A 10,225-nucleotide genomic window follows, 5' to 3' on the forward strand; every position below is an offset into this window, starting at 1 on the left:
CTGGGTCTACAACACCAAATTTGTCTCTGAAATAGGACAACCTTTTCTGTTCTGATCCTAGACATCCACTCTCTAAAATGCAGCAAAGTTATAGTGTCGTGGGTGATATCTGAAACCTGCAGCACACTGGCCCTTGAGGCCTGGAGTTGGACACCTCAGAGCTAAGGCAACTGTCTCATTAAAATTACACAACAAGCATTTTAGTTTAAAGCCAGCAAGTCCGTTACCTACTCCTTCTGTGACCCCTTGATCCCCCAAATTGATCTGCAGAGCTTTTTTAGATCTGAAACACTGCTCAGAGTCTGTGTAAATGCAGGGCAGTGGACAGTTTCCTCCCTAATGTCTGTGACTGTTAATGTAATGTTCAACGACTTAACACCTCATTCAAAAAACAAAAGAGATGTGATCATCTAGGCATGTGAAGATAAATTAATGAAAAATATTTAGTTATGGATGCTATTACAACCACTATGTCATAAACAGTCTGCTCTGTTGCTTTTCTAAATGAACAATTTGTTGGTGGCATAATTGAATATTTAATTTATATCACCTGCTTGTGATCATCAATATATTACCTCTTAAGAAGTAGTTTGATGAGATAATCTTTACATCATTTGTTAAATTTAATTACAATATAATCTGTGTTGTTTCCACCAATATGAAAAATACAACAAAAAAACAAAACAAAACGAACTTAGCATTTCACTCCATTGGAAAAAAATCCCCCACAACACCAAGTTTTCCAACATAAACTATAAAACCAGAAGGAAAATATATCAGCTATAATTATGTATTATTACACCATACAGGTGTGTGTGGACATAGTTTTCTGACCCACACAAACAATGTTATTTTTGTTACAGCACAGGGGATGCAGTAAGCCAAATAACACAACAAATCAGAGAAACACACACTGGGGCTGATGCAGTTACCATGCCAAAAGTCATTGCCTGATACTAATGCTTTATTGCTACAGGTCTTATATTATGAAAGAATTTGTTTATACTGACCACAAGAGTTAAAAAAATAAGTTAAAGTGGAGCTGTTATTCATCAACTATTTCAGGCAGAGATATAATTCCCAAGTTTTATTATAGCAAGAAATCCAAACTGGAGGATTTCTTTCCCAGAGGATCCCATTGTAAAACCTGGCCTAAATAACACGTACGCATATTACCTGATTATTGCAGCTTTGAAGAAAAACGCCCAACCGTGACTATTAAAATGCTCACAAGTTACACCAACATAACCCAAATGGAGAACATGCATCAATTATTTGGGCGAAAATGAAGGAAAATATTTATTGAAACTTTTCCACATTATTTCTGAAACATAGGAGAGCCAGACACGAGGGAAATGAGTGGGTAACAGGAGCTGGTTAGTGGCAGACCACACAGTTTATCTCATAAAAAGTAATTGAATGCTGATCTGTAGACCACATAGTCTTAATAATAATAATAATAATAATAATACATTTTATTTAAAAATAGCGCCTTTCAAAGCACCCAAGGACACTGTACAACAGATAAAAACACAGAACTGGAAATATACACAATAATAAGAATAGCAGATAAAAGTTAAGAGCATACAGAGGTTTAAACATAAGCAATTTAAACAGATGAGTTTTGAGGGTGGACTTAAAAAGAGGGAATGAACTAATATTTCTGAGGTCAGGGGGTAAGGAATTCCAAAGTCGAGGGGCAGAGCAACTAAAAGCCCTGCCCCCCATTGTAATCAGACGAGCGGAAGGAACAGAGAGAGAAAGAGAAGATGAAGATCTGAGGCACCGGGATGGGAAGTTCATCTGTACTAAATCGGAGAGGTATGGTGGAGAGAGAGAATGAATAGCCTTAAATGTATAGAGGATTATTTTAAAATGGATGCGAAATTTAACCGGGAGCCAGTGAAGCTGCTTCAGGATTGGGGAGATGTGGTGGGTAGAGGAAGTCCTAGTAATAATACGGGCAGCAGAGTTCTGGACACGTTGGAGCTTGTTAATAGATTTTTGTGTAAGGCCAAATAATAGTGAGTTACAGTAGTCAATTCGAGAGATAACAAGATTATGGACGAGAATGGCAGTGGCATGAGGAGTGAGGAAAGGGCGGAGGCGACTGATATTACGGAGTTGGAAATATGCTGCACGTGTGACATTATTGATATGTGAATTAAAGGATAATGTGCTATCAAGAATGACACCCAAGTTTTTCACAGAGGGAGAGATAGGGACCAGCGAATTATTGATGGTGAGAGAGAAATTGTTAATTCTGGATAGCAATCGTTTAGTGCCGACCAGGAGAAGTTCTGATTTATTGCTGTTGAGTTTAAGAAAGTTGGAGGAGAACCAGGAATTGAGTTCAGCTAAGCAGAGGGTAAGGGAGGGTGGAGGAAGAGTAGAATCGGGTTTGGTAGAGAGGTAAAGCTGGGTGTCATCGGCATAGCAGTGGAACTGAATATTATATTTACGAAAAATATGTCCGAGTGGAAGAAGGTAAATGATGAAAAGAAGGGGCCCGAGGACAGATCCCTGGGGCACCCCAGTAGATAGAGGAGAAGGCTGAGAAGTGAAGGATTTTAATTGAATGAACTGAGTGCGGTCAGACAGGTATGATTTAAACCAGGCTAATGGAGTATGAGAGAGACCAATAGAAGCTAATCTGCTAAGAAGAATGGGATGAGAGATGGTGTCAAATGCTGCACTCAGATCAAGGAGAATAAGGATGGAGAGGAGACCAGAATCAGCTGCCATAAGAAGGTCGTTTGTTATTTTTATAAGAGCAGTTTCGGTGCTATGCAGAGGACGGAAGCCAGACTGGAACTGTTCGTAAAGGTTATTATCAGTTAGGTGTAGATGGACTTGTGAAGCAACTATTTTTTCAAGAATTTTTGAGAGGAATGGTAGATTGGAGATAGGACGGAAATTATTAAAGTTGTTGGGATCTAGACCTGTTTTTTTCAGGATTGGGGTAATAGCGGCAACTTTGAAGGAAGCAGGAACAGTTCCAGTGGTGAGTGAAGAGTGAATAATAGCAGATATGAGGGGAAGGAGAGGGGGTAAACAGGCTTTGACAAGGACAGTGGGGATAGGATCAAGCTGGCAGGTAGAAGGCTTTGATTTGTGGATGAGATCAGCAATATCAGTTAAAGACGGAAGTTGAAAAACAGAGAGGAAGTGAGAAGGGGGTGGAGTTAAGACAGAGGAGCTACATTGAGCATTAGGGTCCAAGTCTAAGTGTATTTTATGAATTTTTTCAGTGAAGAATAGCATTAGAGCATCGCAGAAGTTAGATGAATAGAGATGAGCGGGCAGAGAATCAGGTGGCCTGTTAAAGGAGTTGAATAATGAGAATAGGGTCTTGGTGGAGTTCTCACTTGAACAGACAATGGTAGAATAATAGGCAGATTTGGTTTGACTGATACCACATAGTCTTACTCCTCAATGCACTCTGGTAGAGGCAGTAAATAACAGAAGTGATTAGATAAGGGTGAAAAAGGGGACAACAAGAATAGCAGTCCTACCAAGAAAGATATTTTAGGACCCAGTCAGTTATTAGATATGTTGCTGAAATGAACGTCCACCAAATTATAACAGCCTGTGAACTTAAAAGACATTTAAGAACACAGACGATATGAAAGTTATTATTAGTTAGTTAGCCGATTATTATATTAGTTAGCCGAGTTACCTGTTAATATCGTATTAATTTCTTTATAAAGACAAAGAAAAAGGTTGCACGGATAATAGCCCTACCATAAGTACGAGAAAAGTTGCGCAGAGTAAAATAGAAACTGTCCTTCGAAAATGTAGTTGTAGATCTGTGTCCTAATCCGGACCGCACTCCACCTGTTGGTGACCTATAGGATCTGGGCTGAAAAGTGCTATCTGTAATTACAACCCTGCATCCCTGTTAGCACTGTCCTGTTGACTCACCAGCTAAAACAGTTATATTTTCCTCATCTTCATTTTTCAATTGCGAAGGGACTTCATCAAAAAAAGAGTAAAAGTTAGAGTGCATGTGCCATTTTTGGTAGTTATATCCATCTCTAAAAGATTTTGAATATGAAGTTATCTGTTTTACAGTGAAGTTCAGTTGTAAAAAATAATCACTAGGTGTTGATAAAAAGAACCACAGTCTGGCTTGGAATAACAGGTGAGTATTTCAGACTTGGCACAAGGATTATCAGTGAAAATCCGCAAGAGAGAAATTCCGTACAGCCTCTGCAGTGAAGCAGGGAGGAGATGATGGAGTTGCATCAGCAAACTCATCAAAATACTGAAAATGCTGGCTGTCATGAATGAAGCTCAGCGTCAGAAGTTTATTCCAGTTTATTCCAATCCTGGGATTGACACTGTTTTCTAAAAGAGAGGTGATCATTCACACCTGTGCTGTTATTAGAAACATGAGCTGACCCAATATGCACTGTGTCACTCCTGTGTTATCCCTATTATATAAAATTTAATTCTTGATGTTCTGTAAAGTCTTGAGGTTTAGTAAAAATGGTCTTATTTTGGAGGAAACGTCTCACACAGAATAACCATTATAGCTTGTGTCCCTCCTGTGTCCACTGGATGGCAGTAAACGTTGACGTGTCTTCACAAACAGCACAAAAAGAATTCTTTTTTATTCTTTTTATCGTAACTTTGGAGGTTTATTCTTTAAACGAGTAAGTATGACGAAAGCTATTAAAATACCTCTGCATGTATATATATAAATATATTTTCCGTTTTTATATTTTATTTCTGTTTTATGTCATTGATGGCTGATTTCCTTTTCGATGCTTCAGGTTCAGGGAGTTATTAACTCCTGTGTCTACTGCTTGTATAAGGTGAAGCTTGAGAAAGTGTTTGTTTGTTGTTGTTGTTGTTGTTGTTTTTGGCAGATAAACAGTTTTGATCTTAACCATTACCCCGGGAATTCGGCTAAAATACCTCATCATATATACACGTTGAGCCTGAAAAACTACAAACTTGGAGGTTTTCTTTTTAATCCGACCATTTTAAGATTTTCAAATTAAAGACGAAAACAAATACCCGAAGATGGTCCGTGTGTGTGTTGAGGAGATGCTCTGAAGACTAAGGCCGAACGTATAAGGATCCTATGAAATATTCATCGGTGTTCGGACAAGTAGCTCGCTTCTGAGCTTATTCTGGTTTCCAGTTCCTACATCGGTTTAGTTAGGGCGCTTTACCACACGCAGTATTACGCAGGTTATTTTGTTATGAATTTATTTTCTATTGAAATGTGTTACACAAACAAATAAACAAACCAACAATAAACAAAAATGAATAGTTTGATGAACTATTCAATTCTGGTCCTCGATTCTGGGGGATGGATTTCGCAAATTTGACTAAACTGATCCTTCAGTTCGTAATCCCGGTTTGCAAATGTTGCTAAAAGGGGGGGAGGGGGGGGGGGAGCAGGTAATTATAACAGTAAAGTAGTAAAGTTAGGTTAGTTAGTTCAGGGTAATCTGAGCAGCAGGGGGAGAAGGAGAAGGAGGAGATGCTGCTGACCGGCTGGGCATCCTTCATAATGTATGGAGAGGACAAAGGGCGCACGGGTGGATTTCAGCCTCAACTTTGACAGAGCCGTAACCCAAACCTGTCTTATCCCACTCCAGTGGACGCGCGTCAACTGAAAGGATGATGACACTTTTTCCACTTGCAATCTGTCTAATAATCAGCGACAGCAGGTAAATGAGCTCTGGAGGGACATCTGCGTGCTGGTATAAAACAAGGAGTAGGGGAGGCCTAGGTTAGGAGACACTTTCGGACCTGCGCAGGGATGAGAGCGCGGAACTTGAGGCCTGGCTGCGGCGGTGAGCCACACCCGCTGGATGCTGGTAGGTCTGATTGCAGATATTACGACGGTTGGAGTTTTATCGGACACTAGAAGGTAAATAAGAGCCAAAAAATACTCGTTTTTCTTGTCTGCTTTATATATTAATTACACAACGAAGCTTTTGTTCCTTTGTGGTTTGTTTTTTAACCACAACACATATTTTGTTAAAGTAAATATGGGCAGTGTTGGATTACTAGTCCTGCTTGACCTCATCATTCCCACTGCAGTGCGCGTCCAGTGCGTAAAGGGCGCAGGGGAAATTTTCCGTAGACCTGCGTGTGAAGGCGGCAGAAGGAAAGGGAGGAGGGCATAATGGATTACTATACTGCTACTGAGTTAAGATGCTTACCAACTAATTACCTGTCCACTAGAAAATCCTCTGCTGCCCCAAACCAGCAAGTATCCGCGAGGGAGGGAGACGTGGAGCCCAGGAGAATAATCTGATTCTGTTTGGACTCTGAAGGCTGAAGAAGTACAAAAAAAAGGTCCATCACATGCTGCCCAGTCGGGAAATTTTGTCACCTTCATTGCAGTTTAGAAATATTTTGAAAATATTTTACTCCTGGATTGTTTGAAGGGTGGGTTCAGCGAAGAAGCTTCTTCAGTTTTTCTAACTGATGGGGTTTTGAGCGCTATAAGGATACTACATGATCAAGGTAAGGAGCAATGTCCGGCGCAGGACTTTAATAGGCAGAGTGAAATTTAAAAACAAAACAAAACGGGGAACTATGGTCTGTAGTCAAGTTGAAAATGACAACTTAATGATTTTTCCCTTTAGATTACTGCAAATTTCATGATGTAAAGATGTGAGAATTTTGCATAAAGACACAGTTATAACACAAGGCTCAGTGGACTTAGCTTTCACTATGGTCTGATTATAAAAACATGAATGCATTTTATTCCATTTATAGAAAATCAGGTCTTTTGGAAATGTGTGACCTAATAATTATTATTGTTCAGTTGTGAGATACAAACTAAAAACAACCAGCTAAAGAGAGTAACTTAGGATGTTTTGATCTCTCTCTCTCTCTGTCTCTCTGTCTCTCTCTGTCTCTCTCTGTCTCTCTGTCTCTCTCTGTCTCTCTCTGTCTCTCTCTGTCTCTCTCTGTCTCTCTGTCTCTCTCTCACTCAAGCTTTTTACAGTATCGATCTCTCCCGGAAACGGGAATATGAGCCCTGCTTTGGGACCCATTGAAAGCATCTCAAAAATCACTTAGCACATCATTCCCTACAGCCAGAATCAATTCGAGCAGCAGACCTTCAGACCGTGTTCAGGAAGGCTCTCATGGAGGCCATAAATGCAGTGCCAACCCCCCCCCCCCCCCCTTCAGCTACCCAGTGCTAACATTTAGAGCTCAAAGACAGTGGGTGAACTGGGATAAACAGTCCAATCCAGTAGCCCAGCAGCAGATGGCATAGCTGGATTTACTCACTATCCTGTGAGCTATAAACAAAACAGAGATGAGGGAAGGACACTACTGATTCTGATACAGACTCTGCATGTGACTGCAAAACCACTGGCACCAAAACACAAAACTTCAAAAGGTTAGTGGTAGCTTCGCAGAAAAGACACGGAGGTCCAGTCAGGATTCACACTTGTGCTGTTGCTCTATTGCAGAATAGTCAGACTTCACTTCCTTCTCCTCCTGTTCTGTGTATGGCACTGGTAGAATTCACTGTCACAGCACACTATCAGTGAATTACCATAGGGCCATAAACAGAGTAGAGACAGAACCACACAGCCTACGTTGGTGTCCTCATTCTGATTCTGAAGTTTGTGATTGATGGATCTACTCTCGACCTCACGCCAAGTCTTCTTTGCCCATTTTGGCACTAGCACATTTTTGCTTTGTTTCTCCTCTTTTGAGCAATCATGTGTGGTGCCAATATAGGATGAGACAGACGTGCAGCTTTTCAGATTAAAGGAATCCAAACTTTTTTCTAATGCCTCCTGTGTACTATCTTTGTGCAACAGTGAGAACCACAGAGAGAGGAGAGGGAGGGATGGGGAGGTTGAACTGTGGATCTCATCGATTGGGTCGTCTATCTCAGATGTCGCTGGTTGCCATGGAGGCTTTATCTCTGAGATGCTGCTCCATGTAACAGATCTGGTGGTGGTTACCGGTGCACTCTCCCACAGTGTTTGGCAATGGTAGAACTCACTCTGGTGAGTTGGAAGGATCCGGTGGTTCTAGACTTGCCAACAACTGACTGAGAGCTTTTGCCCATTCACCCTCCACAAGGGGACTCACTGCAGGACAAGGTGCTTGGAAAAGGGCCATAACCTTTTTTTTTTTTAAAATCCTGGTGTCAAAAAAGGTCAGCAGGTTCAGGTGTCGCTTGTATGAGTGACTGCAGGCGGAGCAGCATGGGGTTAAAACTGATGATCCCCCCCTGAGCGTTCTTGCAGTCTCAGAACACTTTAGAAATCTGCAAGGATGGAGAAAATTTCCAATATTTGGAAGGAACAAGACACAAGGACAAACACTTCTGAAGTCCACCCAGTCTGTCTCTAAACCTCCTGGAGCTGCGATGCCTCTCAGAGTTTTCTTGAACGCGGTTTGTCGATCACAATATCTAACTCTACTGTAATCTTAAACACTCAAAGTACGAACCAAAGGACACTTTGATTATCAGGCCATGACACAATAATCCATGTGCAGACCATTAAGCTTTGAACTGACTATAATTTGCCCTGATTAAGAAATCAGTAGTGCTCGTTTGTCTGAAAGGAGCAGCTGTAAATAGCTGTAGCTGCAAATCTACTAACAGCAGCAGCAGATACAGAAGCTGTGCTGATGGTGCAACCTGATCTTTCTCAGTCAGGAAAGAACTGAAGTGAAGCGGTGCAAAATGATGTTAAACTGAGGTTAGATGCATTTGTTACATCCACAGGGTTGTAACTATCTTTGAGGGCTTGCAGTAAAATCCTCAGTTCTACTTTCGGGAAGTTAAAGAGACAAAAGGTGATGCAGTTTAACATACAGTGCACATAGTGATAGTGACGTTTGATATGTACACTTTTTGAGACCTCTACATGTTAAAATAAAGAGTTTATATTTCTGAAATTATGATTTTTTGGGAGACTTTCAAGTAATAATCAAACCTTTATGTATGTTTAAACAGTTAAATAAATGTGCAAAACATAAAACAGGTGTTTTACAGCTTGGAAAATTCCAATAAAATGTATCTAAAATCTGTTACGAAATGAAATTTGTCTTTAAATGTTTCCATCATTAAACGTATTATGTAGATTTCAGTGTTTCTATAACGTAAGTATGCAGATGTACAAAAATGATTTAGCTAAACACCTGAATTTGAATAAAAATGAAGTCAAAACCAGGAAGCACACATGGTTTAAGAATGATGTGGAGAAAAGTGAAAAATCTGTGTTCTTAATTTAACACGTCCATAAAGTAGCTTAAGGTTACACTGAAGTACAGCGCATTCATAAAAGGACAAAACATATAGCTGGCAGGGCTTCATCTGTGCAGCACCGTCGGAGCAATGAGCGGCTGATGTATGTTCATCATGTTTCAGTCCGAATGCCGTGAGAGTCCATTATGGCCGACTGCAGAGGACCTGAGGTTAAGTGGTGCCAGAAGAGAGAGGAAAGAGGGAGGCCGACACGCTGACAGCTGGTACGAGTGATTAGACCGTGCAGTGATGCAGGGAAGGCATCAAAGCTCTTTAGGGAGAATCCCTTAGTGGGAGGAGACAATGATACACACACACACACACACACACACACACACACACACACACACACACAGAGGAATGAAATCCTGATACACAACTTCCTGGTTGCTAAAACTGCTTACAAACTGAGCTTACCACATCCAACAGCATAGGCTGCACTGACCATCTGTCTTCTGCAGATGCATCACCAACCAATGGATTATCAGCAGCTCTGCCCTAGGACACACACCCCTCTTTCACACACATACTAACCCCCCTCTGATTTCGAGAGTCTGGTAATACTACAGAATGAGTGGTATCATTAGATTAGATTGGGTGTGGAAGTTATGGAAGGATCTCCTCATTAATCACACGCGCTAATGGCAGTTTAATAGCTGTTGTCTCAACTGCTTCTTTCTGTTGTACATCACTGTGCAGCTCCTCTGTTACAATAAAAGTATTTTAATCTCAACAGGATGGTAAGTGTTGATTCATTTGAGATTATCTCACAATACAAACGACCAAAAAATGCTTGAGGAAGTCAAAGAAAACCTGGGATTTGGAAGCAAAACTTGTTTTCGGGTTAATTTTATTGTTACGTTATCACAGTATTAGATGTTTGAGGTTAATGTGTAAAATGATTTGTTTTGATAATCAGAAATAAAGGAGCAAACGCAGCATTGTGAACTTTAGTCTGCTGCCATAAAGAAT

At 40.6% G+C, this 10,225-nt stretch overlaps 1 long non-coding RNA gene across 1 annotated transcript; it reads left to right on the top strand.

The window, feature by feature from the left end:
* The first annotated feature begins 5,835 nt into the window (after window positions 1-5,835).
* Window positions 5,836-9,986, top strand: LOC146382470 (uncharacterized). Its single transcript, XR_014800647.1, has 2 exons — window positions 5,836-6,492; window positions 9,377-9,986. It is a non-coding gene; the product is annotated as an uncharacterized LOC146382470 (long non-coding RNA).
* Window positions 9,987-10,225: the final 239 nt, after the last annotated feature.

The sequence above is a fragment of the Perissodus microlepis genome, chromosome 7 (assembly GCF_051167445.1).
Source record: "Perissodus microlepis isolate ML-2025 ecotype Zambia chromosome 7, ASM5116744v1, whole genome shotgun sequence".
Taxonomy (NCBI): Eukaryota; Metazoa; Chordata; class Actinopteri; order Cichliformes; family Cichlidae; genus Perissodus; species Perissodus microlepis.